The sequence below is a fragment of the Pelobates fuscus genome, chromosome 8 (genome assembly GCF_036172605.1).
Source record: "Pelobates fuscus isolate aPelFus1 chromosome 8, aPelFus1.pri, whole genome shotgun sequence".
NCBI lineage: Eukaryota > Metazoa > Chordata > Amphibia > Anura > Pelobatidae > Pelobates > Pelobates fuscus.
In genome coordinates, this window is record NC_086324.1 from 6,731,284 (window position 1) to 6,748,655 (window position 17,372).

At 44.1% G+C, this 17,372-nt stretch overlaps 1 protein-coding gene across 1 annotated transcript in view; it reads left to right on the top strand.

Moving 5' to 3' along the window:
• Window positions 1-17,116: 17,116 nt before the first annotated feature.
• SEMA5B (semaphorin 5B) overlaps window positions 17,117-17,372 on the top strand; it is a 323,405-nt gene continuing 323,149 nt past the window's right edge. Inside the window, exon 1 of the mRNA XM_063429186.1 lies at window positions 17,117-17,316. The gene's annotated coding sequence lies outside the window, so the exon portion shown is untranslated. The remainder of the gene's footprint in view (window positions 17,317-17,372) is intronic.

Below are 17,372 nucleotides of genomic sequence, written 5' to 3' on the forward strand. Positions count from 1 at the left end.
AGCACAGTGTATTATTACAGCTTATTTTATTATTACAGTTTATTGTATCATTACAGCGTATTATATTGTTACAACTCAGTGTATTATTACAGCTCATTGTATTATTATATTTTATTGTATTATTACAGCGTATTGTATTATTATAGCTCAGTGTATTATTACAGCTTATTGTATCATTACAGCTCAGTGTATTATTACAGCTTATTGTATTATTACAGCTTATTATAATATGACATCTTATTGTATTATTACTGCTCCATATATTGTGTATTCTAAAAGCTCATTGTATTATTACAGCTTATTGTATTGTTACAGATCAGCGAACTATTACAGCTTATTATATTATTACAGCTTATAGTATCATTACAGCTCAGCGTATTATTACAGCCATTGTATTATTACAGCTTATTGTATTATTTCAGCTTATTGTATTATTGCAGCTTATTATAATATGACATTTTATTGTACTATTACTGCTCAGTATATTGTGTATTATAAAAGCTCATTTTATCATTACAGCTCTGTGTATTATTATAACTCAGTGTATTATTACAGCTCATTGTATTATTACAGCTCATTGTATTATTGCAGCTCATTATAATATGACATCTTATTATATTATTACTGCTCAGTATATTGTGTATTATAAAAGCTAATTGTATTATTATAGCTCAGAGTATTGTTACAGCTTTTTATATTATTACAGCTTATTGTATTATTACAGCTTATTGTATTGTTACAGCACAGTGTATTGTTACAGCTCATTGTATTAGTACAGCTCATTGTATTGTTACAGCTTATTGTATTATTACAGCTCGGTGTATTATACTTTATTACACTGTAACATTATTGCATCATATTATCATATCATTACAGCTTGTTGTATTAAATATTATAGCTGTTATAACACATTAAGCTGCAATGCTCGGGGTGCCTCTAATGCTGTGAAATAATTCCGTTAATTTACTAAAGTCACAATTAGGAAAGTATTTCTCTTTTGGAGTTAATGTAAATTTATTTTTCTATTTTTCAATACAAATTATTTATTTTGATGGACAAGATCCGCTGACTGAACCATCACAGAGTAGAGATTCACTGTCGTAATATGATAAATCTCTATGTTTTCAATCTTCCATTTTAATACACTGTATACCTACTGCACTTACTGCACCTCCCCCTACTGTAATGTAACCTGTAAAGTGCTGAATACACCTGTTAGCGCTATATAAATAAAATATACATACACTGTATACCTACTGCACTTACTGTACCTCCCCCTACTGTAATGTAACCTGTAAAGTGCTGAGTACACCTGTTAGCGCTATATAAATATAATATACATACGCTGTATACCTACTGCACTTACTGTACCTCCCTCTACTGTAATGTAACCTGTAAAGTGCTGAGTACACCTGTTAGCGCTATATAAATATAATATACATACACTGTATACCTACTGCACTTACTGTACCTCCCTCTACTGTAATGTAACCTGTAAAGTGCTGAGTACACCTGTTAGCACTATATAAATATAATATACATACACTGTATACCTACTGCACTTACTGTACCTCCCTCTACTGTAATGTAACCTGTAAAGTGCTGAGTACACCTGTTAGCGCTATATAAATAAAATATACATACACTGTATACCTACTGCACTTACTGTACCTCCCCCTACTGTAATGTAACCTGTAAAGTGCTGAGTACACCTGTTAGCGCTATATAAATATAATATACATACGCTGTATACCTACTGCACTTACTGTACCTCCCTCTACTGTAATGTAACCTGTAAAGTGCTGAGTACACCTGTTAGCGCTATATAAATATAATATACATACACTGTATACCTACTGCACTTACTGTACCTCCCTCTACTGTAATGTAACCTGTAAAGTGCTGAGTACACCTGTTAGCGCTATATAAATATAATATACATACACTGTATACCTACTGCACTTACTGTACCTCCCTCTACTGTAATGTAACCTGTAAAGTGCTGAGTACACCTGTTAGTGCTATATAAATATAATATACATACGCTGTATACCTACTGCACTTACTGTACCTCCCTCTACTGTAAAGTAACCTGTAAAGTGCTGAGTACACCTGTTAGCGCTATATAAATATAATATACATACACTGTATACCTACTGCACTTACTGTACCTCCCTCTACTGTAATGTAACCTGTAAAGTGCTGAGTACACCTGTTAGCGCTATATAAATAAAATATACATACACTCTATACCTACTGCACTTACTGTACCTCCCTCTACTGTAATGTAACCTGTAAAGTGCTGAGTACACCTGTTAGCGCTATATAAATAAAATATACTTACACTGTATACCTACTGCACTTACTGTATCTCCCTCTACTGTAATGTAACCTGTAACGTGCTGAGTACACCTGTTAGCGCTATATAAATATAATATACATACACTCTATACCTACTGCACTTACTGTACCTCCCTCTACTGTAATGTAACCTGTAAAGTGCTGAGTACACCTGTTAGCGCTATATAAATAAAATATACATACACTGTATACCTACTGCACTTACTGTACCTCCCTCTACTGTAATGTAACCTGTAAAGTACTGAGTACACCTGTTAATGCTATAAAAAATAAAATATACATACACTGTATACCTACTGTACTTACTGTACCTCCCTCTACTGTAATGTAACCTGTAAAGTGCTGAGTACACCTGTTAGCGCTATATAAATAAAATATACATACACTCTATACCTACTGCACTTACTGTACCTCCCTCTACTGTAATGTAACCTGTAAAGTGCTGAGTACACCTGTTAGCGCTATATAAATAATATATACATACACTGTATACCTATTGTACTTACTGTACCTCCCTCTACTGTAATGTAACCTGTAAAGTGCTGAGTACACCTGTTAGCGCTATATAAATAAAATATACATACACTCTATACCTACTGCACTTACTGTACCTCCCTCTACTGTAATGTAACCTGTAAAGTGCTGAGTACACCTGTTAGCGCTATATAAATAAAATATACATACACTGTATACCTACTGCACTCACTGTAACTCCCTCTACTGTAATGTAACCTGTAACGTGCTGAGTACACCTGTTAGCGCTATATAAATAAAATATACATACACTGTATACCTACTGCACTTACTGTACCTCCCTCTACTGTAATGTAACCTGTAAAGTGCTGAGTACACCTGTTAGTGCTAGATAAATAAAATATACATACATTGTATACCTACTGCACTTACTGTACCTCCCTCTACTGTAATGTAACCTGTAAAGTGCTGAGTACACCTGTTAGCGCTATATAAATAAAATATACATACACTGTATACCTACTGCACTTACTGTACCTCCCTCTACTGTAATGTAACCTGTAAAGTGCTGAGTACACCTGTTAGCGCTATATAAATAAAATATACATACACTGTATACCTACTGCACTTACTGTACTTCCCTCTACTGTAATGTAATCTGTAAAGTGCTGAGTACACCTGTTAGCGCTATATAAATATAATATACATACACTGTGTACCTACTGCACTTACTGTACCTCCCTCTACTGTAATGTAACCTGTAAAGTGCTGAGTACACCTGTTAGCGCTATATAAATATAATATACATACACTGTATACCTACTGCACTTACTGTACCTCCCTCTACTGTAATGTAACCTGTAAAGTGCTGAGTACACCTGTTAGCGCTATATAAATATAATATACATACACTGTATACCTACTGCACTTACTGTACCTCCCTCTACTGTAATGTAACCTGTAAAGTGCTGAGTACACCTGTTAGCGCTATATAAATATAATATACATACACTGTATACCTACTGCACTTACTGTACCTCCCTCTACTGTAATGTAACCTGTAAAGTGCTGAGTACACCTGTTAGCGCTATATAAATATAATATACATACACTGTATACCTACTGCACTTACTGTACCTCCCTCTACTGTAATGTAACCTGTAAAGTGCTGAGTACACCTGTTAGCGCTATATAAATATAATATACATACACTGTATACCTACTGCACTTACTGTACCTCCCTCTACTGTAATGTAACCTGTAAAGTGCTGAGTACACCTGTTAGCGCTATATAAATATAATATACATACACTGTATACCTACTGCACTTACTGTACCTCCCTCTACTGTAATGTAACCTGTAAAGTGTTGAGTACACCTGTTAGCGCTATATAAATATAATATACATACACTGTATACCTACTGCACTTATTGTACCTCCCTCTACTGTAATGTAACCTGTAAAGTGCTGAGTACACCTGTTAGCGCTATATAAATATAATATACATACACTGTGTACCTACTGCACTTACTGTACCTCCCTCTACTGTAATGTAACCTGTAAAGTGCTGAGTACACCTGTTAGCACTATATAAATATAATATACATACACTGTATACCTACTGCACATACTGTACCGCCCTCTACTGTAATGTAACCTGTAAAGTGCTGAGTACACCTGTTAGCACTATATAAATAAAATATACATACACTGTATACCTACTGCACTTACTGTACCTCCCTCTACTGTAATGTAACCTGTAACGTGCTGAGTACACCTGTTAGCGCTATATAAATAAAATATACATACACTGTATACCTTCTGTACTTACTGTACCTCCCTCTACTGTAATGTAACCTGTAAAGTGCTGAGTACACCTGTTAGCGCTATATAAATATAATATACATACACTGTATACCTACTGCACTTACTGTACCTCCCTCTACTGTAATGTAACCTGTAAAGTGCTGAGTACACCTGTTAGCGCTATATAAATATAATATACATACACTGTATACCTACTGCACTTACTGTACCTCCCTCTACTGTAATGTAACCTGTAAAGTGCTGAGTACACCTGTTAGCGCTATATAAATATAATATACATACACTGTATACCAACTGCACTTACTGTACCTCCCTGTAAGGTGACCTGTAGTACTAAGATTACCTATATTTAATCCGGGATATTTATCATTATAATTTCTGGTATTGATATATCGCCAACATGTTAAGCGGCGCTGTATGGAGTGTGAAGTTGAGCCCTGGGCAATGTTTACCAGCTAACTTTGTAATCACAGTGTTTTTGTTGCAACATGTTCTCTTATTTTTGAAAATGTTTTATCGGTTCCGAAATAGTCAGTTATTTGTTGAATTTCAAAATTGTAATAAATACATACAACCCGACAAAAATAGTAAACTTTCCCCCGTACATCTATAACAAGTTATAATAAAATAATAGTAATGTGCCATGTGTATCATCTTACGCAGGAGTCACAACATGACAGCAAACTTTACGCCAATGCCCCCCCCCCCCCCCCCCTGTAGATGTGTGGCCTAGAGAGCCCACGAGGATTTCAGTGTCCCGGACATTCTAAACATTCTACTGGAACAGAATGATGCTGTCAGCATGGACTAGTATCCCCAAAGGACAATCCAGCACCGCACGCGTTTAATCCTTGATGCGCAGAATTCAGGCAGGAAATGGGTTTTATCCCGTAAATAGTGAAAGCACTGTGCAGGCAGGATTAATATACAATGATCATATGGCTAATATAGCAAACACCCCAAAACCCACATAGGGGCAAGTGGGACTAACAGGACCACCCTAATATATTATATTACCATTAAACATTCACTGATTATATAGTACCCCCAAAACTGCAGGTCATTCGATAGCACCCCCAAAATCTCATTGCACTTATTAACTCCCTAAAATGCTTCAATCTTTTATTGTACCCCAAACATGGGCCTCACTTAAACATGAACAAGTTTTATGGTATCCCAAAAATGAAATGCACCACAGCTCATACCCAAATATATATCTCCCAAGTGTCCCTATTTTGGTCCCTATTTGTCCTATTTGTCCCTCTTTTTAGAAGCTCCGTATTGTTGGTGTGTCTGGGTGTATAACAGAGCTCCTCAGCAATAATACTCCCAGTAATGTGTCTGAGTGTATAACAGAGCTCCACAGCAATAATACTCCCAGTAATGTGTCTGAGTGTATAACAGAGCTCCACAGCAATAATACTCCCGGTAATGTGTCTGAGTGTATAACAGAGCTCCACAGCAATAATACTCCCAGTAATGTGTCTGAGTGTATAACAGAGCCCCACAGCAATAATACTCCCAGTAATGTGTCTGAGTGTATAACAGAGCCCCACAGCAATAATACTCCCAGTAATGTGTCTGAGTGTATAACAGAGCTCCACAGTAATAATACTCCCAGTAATGTGTCTGAGTGTATAACAGAGCTCCACAGCAATAATACTCCCAGTAATGTGTCTGAGTGTATAACAGAGCTCCACAGCAATAATACTCCCGGTAATGTGTCTGAGTGTATAACAGAGCTCCACAGCAATAATACTCCCAGTAATGTGTCTGAGTGTATAACAGAGCCCCACAGCAATAATACTCCCAGTAATGTGTCTGAGTGTATAACAGAGCCCCACAGCAATAATACTCCCAGTAATGTGTCTGAGTGTATAACAGAGCCCCACAGCAATAATACTCCCAGTAATGTGTCTGAGTGTATAACAGAGCTCCACAGCAATAATACTCCCAGTAATGTGTCTGAGTGTATAACAGAGCCCCACAGCAACAATACTCCCAGTAATGTGTCTGAGTGTATAACAGAGCCCCACAGCAATAATACTCCCAGTAATGTGTCTGAGTGTATAACAGAGCCCCACAGCAATAATACTCCCAGTAATGTGTCTGAGTGTATAACAGAGCCCCACAGCAATAATACTCCCAGTAATGTGTCTGAGTGTATAACAGAGCTCCACAGCAATAATACTCCCGGTAATGTGTCTGAGTGTATAACAGAGCTCCACAGCAATAATACTCCTAGTAATGTGTCTGAATGTATAACAGAGCTCCACAGCAATAATACTCCCAGTAATGTGTCTGAGTGTATAACAGAGCCCCACAGCAATAATACTCCCAGTAATGTGTCTGAGTGTATAACAGAGCTCCACAGCAATAATAGCCCCAGTAATGTGTCTGAGTGTATAACAGAGCTCCACAGCAATAATACTCCCAGTAATGTGTCTGAGTGTGTAACAGAGCTCCACAGCAATAATACTCCCTGTAATATTTCTGAGTGTATAACAGAGCTCCACAGCAATAATACTCCCAGTAAAGATTCCCCCTGGAATAATAAGGAACGGGAAACATGACTGCTGCCCAAGATTGTGGGATGGATCAGGGAAGATACATTGTTGCTAAGACTTGGGGGGTTCTTAACCCCTTAAGGACCAAACTTTTGGAATAAAATGGAATCATGACGTGTCACACACGTCATGTGTCCTTAAGGGGTTAAAGAAAGGGAGAGGGAGGGGACTTACCAGTCGGCAGGATAAGTTGAGGGCTCCTGACGCGACGGGGGGAGGCGGCAGACGGCGAGAAGGGCAAGCAGCTGCCGCGTACGTTTGGCAACTGGCTTCAAGGGTTTTCCATATTTGCGAGCGTGCTGACGCGAACCTTCCCTGAGAAGGCACTAGCGTTGTTTGGATACTTAGACCTGAGATGGGGGTTTATGGGGGTCAATGTTGGTTCCGCTATGACCAACAATTTCGCCAGAAAATGGCGGTGTGTCCGGGTATGGACATTGGGGTACAGGACGGGAGCCTTTGGCTCTTGTTGATGACCCCCAGTCGTCCGTCCCCCTTTCCGTCCAGTGCGCTGGCTGGGCAGCGCAGGGGTGTCTGTTGGCTCTACAATGAGAGCCATTGCAAGTGGTTTGGATCGTGTCGATTCAGACATGAGTGCTCTCATTGTGGAGGGGCCCACCCAGCCCTGCGCTGCGTCAAGAAGGGTAGACAAGGAGGGAGGCCCACTAGGGAGGATCTCCCTAGAGGGGAGGACTCCGGTGAGCGTCCTAAGGATGCGCCCTTGGCTCGCCAAATAACCCAAGCGTAAGGATGCAGAGGTCCTACTGGAGGGGTTTTCGGTAGGGTTTTGGATTCCGTTTTTTCATTCGGATTCCCCTTCGCTAGCGGACAATCTGCGTTCGGTAGTGGGTAAAGAAGGAATATTAGAGGGGAAGTTGATGAAGGAAGTTCATTTGGGCAGGATGGCCGGCCCATTTGATGCGCCGCCTTTTCCCAATTTGCGGGTCTCCCCGCTGGGATTGGTCCCTAAGAAGGAGCCTGGATCCTTTCGTCTCATTCACCACCTGTCCTACCCGTCAGGCGGGTCGGTGAACGATGACATTGACAGGGAAGTGTCGCATGTTCGCTATGCCTCCTTTGATCGGGCTCTGGAGTTGGTCCGGGAGGCAGGGAGGGGAGCTCAGTTGGCCAAGTCGGACATCGAGTCCGCTTTTCGACTGCTCCCGGTCCACCCAGACTGCTTTCACCTGTTGGGTTGCCGGTTTCAGGGTTCCTTTTTTGTAGATATGTGTTTGCCAATGGGCTGCGCTATCTCCTGTTCTTATTTTGAGATGTTCGCGTCCTTTTTGGAATGGGTGGTTGCTCAGGTTTCCGGGTTAGCGTCGCTGACTCACTATTTAGATGATTTCTTGTTTGTGGGCCCACGGGAGTCAGATGACTGCGTGGGGCTCTTAGATTCATTTAGAGCCGTCGCGTCGGATTTTGGTGTGCCCATAGCGGGGGAAAAGACGGTTGGGCCAGTGGGGATTCTGTGCTACCTGCCGTTTGACTTCATTCGGATCACCCACAGACATCGAGAGGATCTGCAAGTTTGGAGCTCATTCTTGGGTAGGTACAACGGTCAATCTTGCTGGCTACACCCAGCGGTGTCCAACATGGATTTGGAGATGTACACCGACGCATCCGGGGCAGTGGGCTTTGGGGCCTACTTTCAAGGACGATGGTGCGCGGAGGCCTGGCCCCGCCACTGGCTGGAGACCGAATTGGCAGGCAACCTAACGTTCCTGGAGCTCTTTCCCATTGTCGTGGCAGTGGAACTCTGGGGTTCGGAACTGGCAAACCGGAAGGTGGTGGTGCACATGGACAATATGAGTGTTTTCCATGTGATCAACCGGTCGTCATCTTCATCCCCTCCGGTTTTGTCGCTGCTTAGGCGCTTAGTTTTGCTTAGTTTCGAGTGGAATTTGTGGTTGGTTGCGCGGCACGTGCCTGGGGAGCGGAACGTTATAGCCGACTCTCTCTCTCGGTTTCAGTGGGACCGGTTTCGAGAGGCGGCTCCCGAGGCGGCCTGGACTGGAACCTCGTGCCCGGCGGGCGTCTGGGACCTGTTTTTCAAAATCTGAGCCGGTTGGTGAGGGGGTCGCTGGCTGCGTCCACATGGAGATCGTACTCTGCAGTATGGCGGAGATGGACGGATGTTTGCAGGGGTAGGGAAGTGTCCTCGGAGGAAGGTAGGTTGTCAGCTACGCTGGCTTTGTTGGAGTTGCTATGTGAGGAGGGTAAGACGGCAGCGGCGGCCGAGAGAACATTATCGGCCTTGTCCTTCCTGTTCCAGTGGTGTGGGTGGCAGGATGCTACTAAGGCATTCTGCATCGCACAGGTCATGAAGAGATGGAAGAGAGATCGCAGGCTGGACGCTCGGCGTCCCATCTCCTATGAGATCCTGTGCAAACTGTTGGAGCGGCTACCGCAGATCTGCGTGTCACACTATGAGGTGCTCCTGTTTCGGGCCTCGTTTGCAATTTGCTTCTTTGCCGCCCTGTGGGTCGGCGAGTTGGTGGCCCCAAGTACCAGGGCGCCAGCCGCCTTGCAAATGGCGGATATTAAGGTTTCTACGGGGGACGTCGCGTTGTGCATTCGGAGGTCAAAGACGGATCAGATGGGGTGGGCGCCTCGGTTCGGATTCAGGCTACTGGTCAGCTGTTTTGCTCGGTCAGGTTGCTGCGGGAGTTCTTGGAGGTACGTGGGAGGGCAGCAGGGTCGCTGTTCAGGCTTCGGGATGGGTCCTCACTCAGCCGATTTCAATTCGCCAGAGTGCATCGGGCGGGCGTGATAAACATTGGATTGTCTCCCGGATGTTATACTATGCACTCTATCAGGATTGGGGCGGCTACTCAGGCCAGTATGCTGGGTCTTCCATCAGAGGCTCTCAAGCTTGGGCCGATGGCAATCGGGGCGGTTCCAGCTCTATGTGCGCCCTCACTTGCTTTAGGCCAGCGGCGCAGCGTAGTTATGGTTTTCTTGTTTCGTTGTAGGTTCTTGCCCATGTTTTGTATGGATAATTGGACATTCCTTTGTGTATTGGGCAGCTAGAAGGGCCGAGAGTAGACCCTATGGCCGGAACCTTGGTTTTCCATACGAGATAGCAAGGGTACGTTGGAGGGGTATCCGGGGGCTGTCTTGGGACGGGTTATATGCTGAGCTGGTTCAGCTCAGGCGCTACGTGTCGGGCCGGTTACCCTGGTTATTCACGTGGGCGGGAACGATGTCGGACGGCGACGGTCGGTGGACCTAGTGCACGCGATGCGGCATGACGTGGCCCACTGTGTCGCGTTGTTCGGGGACCTGACCCTCGTCTGATCCGAGATTGTGCCCCGCCCGGTCTGGCGAACCGAGGGAAAGGGTAAGGCCCTGGAGCGCTATAGGTGGAAGGTCAATATGACCATGTCCCGGTTCGTACGCCGCCTGGGTGGGATTGTAGTGAGGCACGTTGAATTGGAGGGGGACAATGATGCACTCATGAGGCGAGATGGGGTGCACCTGTCCCCCATTGGGCTGGACATTTTTAACACGGGAATTGAGGAGGCGCTGTCGGCGGGGGGGCGCAATGCCCGCGCAGTGTAGTGCGCGAGGAGGGGCATCGCGGTGGCAGTTTCCCTGGACAGCGCAGAGGAAGAAAGGACATTGGGGAGACGACAGCCGGCACGGAGCTGATGGCGAGGAGCTGGCTGTCGAGGCTCATGGTACCGAATGTGTGTGAGAACTGCCTGTTGGGCAAACACCCAACAGCTGGCAGATTTGGACTGAGCAAAATTGTTAAATTAAATAAAGCTGTGGCCGTTGCCCTTATCCACAAGAATGAGGTGTCACGTGTATTATTGGGGGGCAAGGATGGTTGGGACTGGTTGGGTCAGCAGTCATGTGTCTTTAAACTCAATAAATGTGTTTTTAAATCAGTCTGTGTAAATAAGATACATTGGTCTTATAAATTACATTTTAGTTGGATACATTGTTATTAGTAAGCACGTACAGCCCCGCCCCTGGCCACACCCCCACCTACACCTCTAAAATTAAAGTGTCCCTCTTTGTCCATGTGAACTGTTGGGGGGAGGGGTTATGTTATTATACATGTCACATAATATCCTAGAATTGCACTAATTGTATATCAATGAAACATTCATATTGCCACATTGCCACAAACCTGAACCTCACATTTATGGCACCCCCAAAACAGGCCTATCCTTCTACACTACCTCCAGGTATATAACTTGTTTTTTGTTAAAATCTCACTTTTATTTTATCGCAGACATGCCCCTCATATATAGCACACAGAACAAGCACTTCAACTCAGTTTTACCCCACAGGTACACCCCATTAATATTGCCCCCCAATACTTTCAAATCATGCGAAAATAAGACTGGAGCACAGTTAGTGTCCCAGAGACTGCCTGGTTAGCACCCCAAGAAATGCCAGTACCCAGGGACCTCAAAATCTATAGGTACACTGGTTTGTCCCCACACTAAAGCATCTCTCCTGTACCCCAAATTGGAGCAGTTCCATTGTACCCTTAGACTGGAGCTGGAGCAGTTCTCCTGTACCCCCCAAACTGCAGCAGTTCTCTTACACCCCCAGACTTAATAGCTCAATTGTACCCCCAAACTGGAACAGCCCTCCTGTACCTCAGCAGTCCATGCATGAGCTGTACCCCCAGACTGGAGCTGTACCCCAGTAATCCATGCCCGGGGGGAGGGGGGAGGCTGGCACTGCCCTGTGCATACATTACATGACATCAGCCCTCCTCCCCTCCCGGCAGCCAGCAGGCAGAGAGTGAGTGCACTCCATGCTGAGCGGACTGGGGGCTCCCTGCACCCCGATATCTGGACCCCAGCAGGCAGTGAGTTACTCCCTGCACCCCGATATCTGGACCCCAGCAGGCAGCGAGTTACTCCCTGCACCCCGATATCTGGACCCCAGCAGGCAGTGACTTACTCCCTGCACCCCGATATCTGGACCCCAGCAGGCAGTGAGATACTCCCTGCACCCCGATATCTGGACCCCAGCAGGCAGTGAGTTACTCCCTGCACCCCGATATCTGGACCCCTGCAGGCAGTGACTGGCTCCCTGCACCCCAGCTGGCAGTGTTACTCTCTGCACCCCGATATCTGGACCCCATCAGGCAGTGAGTTACTCTCTGCGCCCCGATATCTGCACCCCAGCTGGCAGTGACTGACTCCCTGCACCCCGATACCTGGACCCCTGCAGGCAGTGACTGGCTCCCTGCACCCCGATATCTGGACCCCAACTGGAAGTGACCCCTGCACCCCGATATCTGGACCCCAGCAGGCAGTGATTTCCTCCCTGCACCCCGATATCTGGACCCCAGCAGGCAGTGACAGGCTCCTTGCACCCTCATTCCTGGACCCCAGCAGGCAGTGACAGGCTCCTTGCACCCCTATTTTTGGACCCCAGCAGGCAGTGACTGTCTCCTTGCACCCCTATTCCTGGACCCCAGCAGGCAGTGACTGGCTCCTTGCACCCCTATTCCTGGACCCCAGCAGGCAGTGACTGGCTCCTTGTGCCCCCATGCCTGGACCCCAGCAGGCAGTGACTGTCTCCTTGCACCCCTATTCCTGGACCCCAGCAGGCAGTGACTGTCTCCTTGCACCCCTATTCCTGGACTCCAGCAGGCAGTGACTGGCTCCCTTCACCCCTATTTTTGGACCCCAGCAGGCAGTGACTGGCTCCTTGTGCCCCCATGCCTGGACCTCAGCAGGCAGTGACTGTCTCCTTGCACCCCTACAGGCAGTGACTGTCTCCTTGCACCCCTATTCCTGGACTCCAGCAGGCAGTGACTGTCTCCTTGCACCCCTATTCCTGGACTCCAGCAGGCAGTGACTGTCTCCTTGCACCCCTATTCCTGGATTACAGCAGGCAGTGACTGTCTCTTGCACCCCTATTCCTGGACTCCAGCAGGCAGTGACTGTCTCCTTGCACCCCTATTTTTGGACCCGAGCAGGCAGTGACTGGCTCTCTGCACCCTCTTTCCTGGACCCCAAGCCTGTCCCATGCTGTGTGCAGCCCCCCATACCCTGGAGACGGTGAGTAGGGGGCAATGCCTTCATAATCTACCAATAATTACTTTATCTTACTTCTCCCCAACCCCTGACACCCCCTTCTGTCACAGCAATCCCATCAAATGGCTTTCTCCCCTCTAGTTACTCCTCATTCCCAGATCCTTTTAAAATGTTTAATTTCTAACCCCCATTGCCCCATTATCACAATTTATTTAATCAGCCCCTCTTCTAAATGCTCTATTACCCCATCTTCCCTGTCAGTCACCACATTCCCTGAACTCCATTCTTTATCATTTATTGTAAATGCCCCATATGTACCCCCATCCCACAGCCTCCCCATTTATACATTATTTGGGATCTATTTTTGCATGGATTGGATCTGTCTTTAGCCATTTCTGGGAGTTGGGAACTAGTTGTCCTGCAGTTTGGGGTAATAGGTTTGTGTATATGAGTTTGTGTGCATAGATTTACAAGGGTTATGTATGAGTTTATAGATTTGTATATAGGAGTTTGTTTATATAGGTTCCTATGTCTGGATTTGTGTATATGATTTTGTGTGTATCCGTGTATATGTCTAGACTCCTGCATATGGGTTTGTGTAAATAGATGTCTATATTTGAGTGTGTGTGTGTGTATAGGTTTATATAGGTGTACATATATGGGTTTATATGTATATGACTGAGTATATAGTTTCTGTATATAAATGTGTGTGTGTATAGATTCATGTATGTGGGTTTCTGTATATAAATGTGTGTGTACAGGTTTATGTATATGGTTTGTGTAAATAAATGTGTGTGTATAGATTCATGTATGTGGGTTTCTGTATATAAATGTGTGTGTATAGGTTTATGTATATGGTTTGTGTAAATAAATTTGTGTGTATAAGTATGTAAATGGGTTTGTGTATATATTTGTGTATATGGATTGTATATAGCATTATGCATATGTTTACAAATGTTGTGTATATAGGTTTGTGTATATAGATGTATGTATATGGTTGTGTAAACAGTTTTGTGTATATGGTTGGTATATAACTGTGTATGTAGCTTGTGTAAATGGCTGTGTATATAGCTGTGTATATGGTTAGTATATAACTCCGTGTATATGGTTGGTATATAGTTATGTGTATATGGTTTTCATATAGCTATGTATATGGTTGGTATATAACTCTGTGTATATAGTTTGCATATAGCTGTGTATATGGTTGGTATATAGCACCGTGTATATTGCTCTGTGTATATGGATGGTATATATCTCTGGGTATATGGTGTGTGTGTGTGTGTGTGTGTGTACAGCTTTGTGTATATAGCTCTGTGTATACGGTTGGTATATAGCTCTGTGTATATGGTGTGTGTATACGGTTGGTATATAGCTCTGGATACAGTTGGTATATAGCTCTGTGTATATGGTGTGTGTATACGGTTGGTATATAGCTCTGTATACAGTTGGGATATAGCTCTGTGTATACAGTGTGTGTATACAGTTGGTATATAGCTCTGTGTATACAGTGTGTGTATACGGTGTGTATATAGCTCTGTGTATACAGCTTTGTGTATATAGCTCTGTGTATAGGGTTGGTATATAGCTCTGTGTATACGGTTGGTATATAGCTCTGTGTATACGGTTGGTATATAGCTCTGTGTAAACGTTTTTTGTATACAGTTGCTATATAGCTCTGTATACGGTGTGTGTGTACGGTTAGTACATAGCTCTGTGTATACGGTGTGTGTGTATACGGTTGGCATATAGCTCTGTGTATACGGTTAGTATATAGCTCTGTGTATACAGTTGGTATATAGGTCTGTGTATATGGTTAGTATATAGCTCTGTGTACACGGTTAGTATATAGCTCTGTGTATACAGTTGGTATATAGCTCTGTGTATACGGTTAGTATATAGCTCTGTGTATACGGTTGGCATATAGCTCTGTGTATACGGTTAGTATATAGCTCTGTGTATACAGTTGGTATATAGGTCTGTGTATATGGTTAGTATATAGCTCTGTGTACACGGTTAGTATATAGCTCTGTGTATACAGTTGGTATATAGCTCTGTGTATACGGTTGGTACATAGCTCTGTGTGTTCGGTTGGTACATAGCTCTGTGCTGTATATGGTGTGTGTGTGTGTATACAGTTAGTACATAGCTCTGTGCTGTATACGGTGTGTGTGTGTGTATACAGTTAGTACATAGCTCTGTGTATACGGTGTGTGTATACGATTAGTACATAGCTCTGTGCTGTATACAGCTCTGTGCTAGTATGTGCAGATAATATTTGCAGAGCCTGGAGGGAGAGTTTTTGGCTGGGTCTGTGTGCTGTAAATGTCTGATAATATCTCCAGTAGCAATGCAAGGCAGACAGTGTAGGGTTAAAGAGTCAGTCCCTCTCTGGCAGGGTTTAACCCACTGCATGCCTGGTCAGGTGATGCAGTAAGGGGTTAAGTGTTCCCAGTGGTCAGGCTGAGCTGGGGGCCATGCAGTGAATTTAACGAATTTTTTTCAGATGGTAATTTATGCCTTTGTGTAGGGGCTCCATGATTAACCTGCACATCACGTCCCCCTGAACATCAAAAAAGAAGAAATGGGAAGAGACTGGCAAAAAAACAAACAGGCCCCTCTCTCACCCCCATGTGAATCTCATTCTCTACAGGACAGAGATAAATTCAAGTTCAGCTCAGATGCAACAAAAAAAACTGCTTTACTTTTGTGTCTTGAAAAATCCCAGAAGTTGCAGAGTTTGCGGCTGGGATTTTTTTATTTTCCTATGGGAATGCACTGTGTCCACTGGAGAGAAATGGGAGAGTGGCTGTTCATAAGAACTGACAATCTAATTTAGAATTATCCTTATCCCAAGGTCAGTGCATACTATGCTCTTTACCTACTGACCCTCTCTTTCTGTTTGCCGTCTCTTGGCCAAATCTGGTCGATACGATGAATAGCTTGTCACAGACAATAATTCGGAATTGGACTCAGTGTCTGCCTTCATTCATTTAAACATTACCTGTGTGATAACCTGGGACAGACACACACACACACACACAAACACACACACACCTGGTGGCACTGACAGGGTTAAGGACTTATTGGCTCTCATAGTATTTAGTAATAGTTAACCCTTTAACGGTATTTTATACCTTCCCTAATGGTCAGTCAACGTTAATCTTGACGTTGTATGAACTGCAACTCTCAGCAATCTCAGCCAGAAAAAGGTTGTGATGGTATCTTTAGGGGCAGCATTATAAAGTGCCAGAGGAGTTTAGACTGCTATAGAGTTGTGTGCTTTGTTAGGGGTTCGTAGGTCCATAGAGTTTGCTCTGTTTTACCAATCAATAGACAGACAGACAAACCCCCCCAGCATGGTACAGACCCAGGATTTATTTATTTGAGTTGTTGCTACTTTGGGGGGAGACTGATACTTTTGGGGTTAATTTTCTGGGGTTCAATAGATAAATGAATTGCTCTGTAAGAAATGTTAATCGTCCAAGTGGCAGATCAAGTAAAATAGTAGATATCATAGAGTGCAAGCCTTGTTGCAATGAATTTAATTATTATTCCCATTTTAAAAGTGGCTGAGCATTGTTTTATTGTCAGAAGAGCTTGCAATTCATTCCCGTAGTCTCCTTGTTGCATAGACCTATGAGGCTGGAGGGATATTCTAAATACAGACCAGGGCGCTCAGTTTTGGTCAGTTAACCCTGTGCAGCCTGAGCAGCAGGAGGGGGTTAATGTGAAGCTGGGATGTTTGCACGTGCAAACAGTGATGCAGTGCCTGGGATGTGCTCAGCAGAGTTATTTCAGCTCTCATCACCCCTGCTGCTCTCTGCTTTTTTGTTTTGTGCAATTGTGCATAACTAATTCAGATAATCGTGGAATTCTGGTGCAGGCATGCAGCGAGCGTCCTGTGTCCACAGTTCATTTTTAGCCCAGTCTTGCAGCAGGGAGCTGTTTGGAAACATGCATTGAATGCTCATTGTTCGGCGGTGGATACAGTAACAGGCTCAGCACTGGACCACGCTTTGATCATCTGGCCTGATGTCTGACGTGGGCTGCACAGAGGTTCACTGACACTCAGGTATGATTTTCCATTGTTTGTTGCGTGTGATTAGGTATTGACCCCAGTTACCCCCA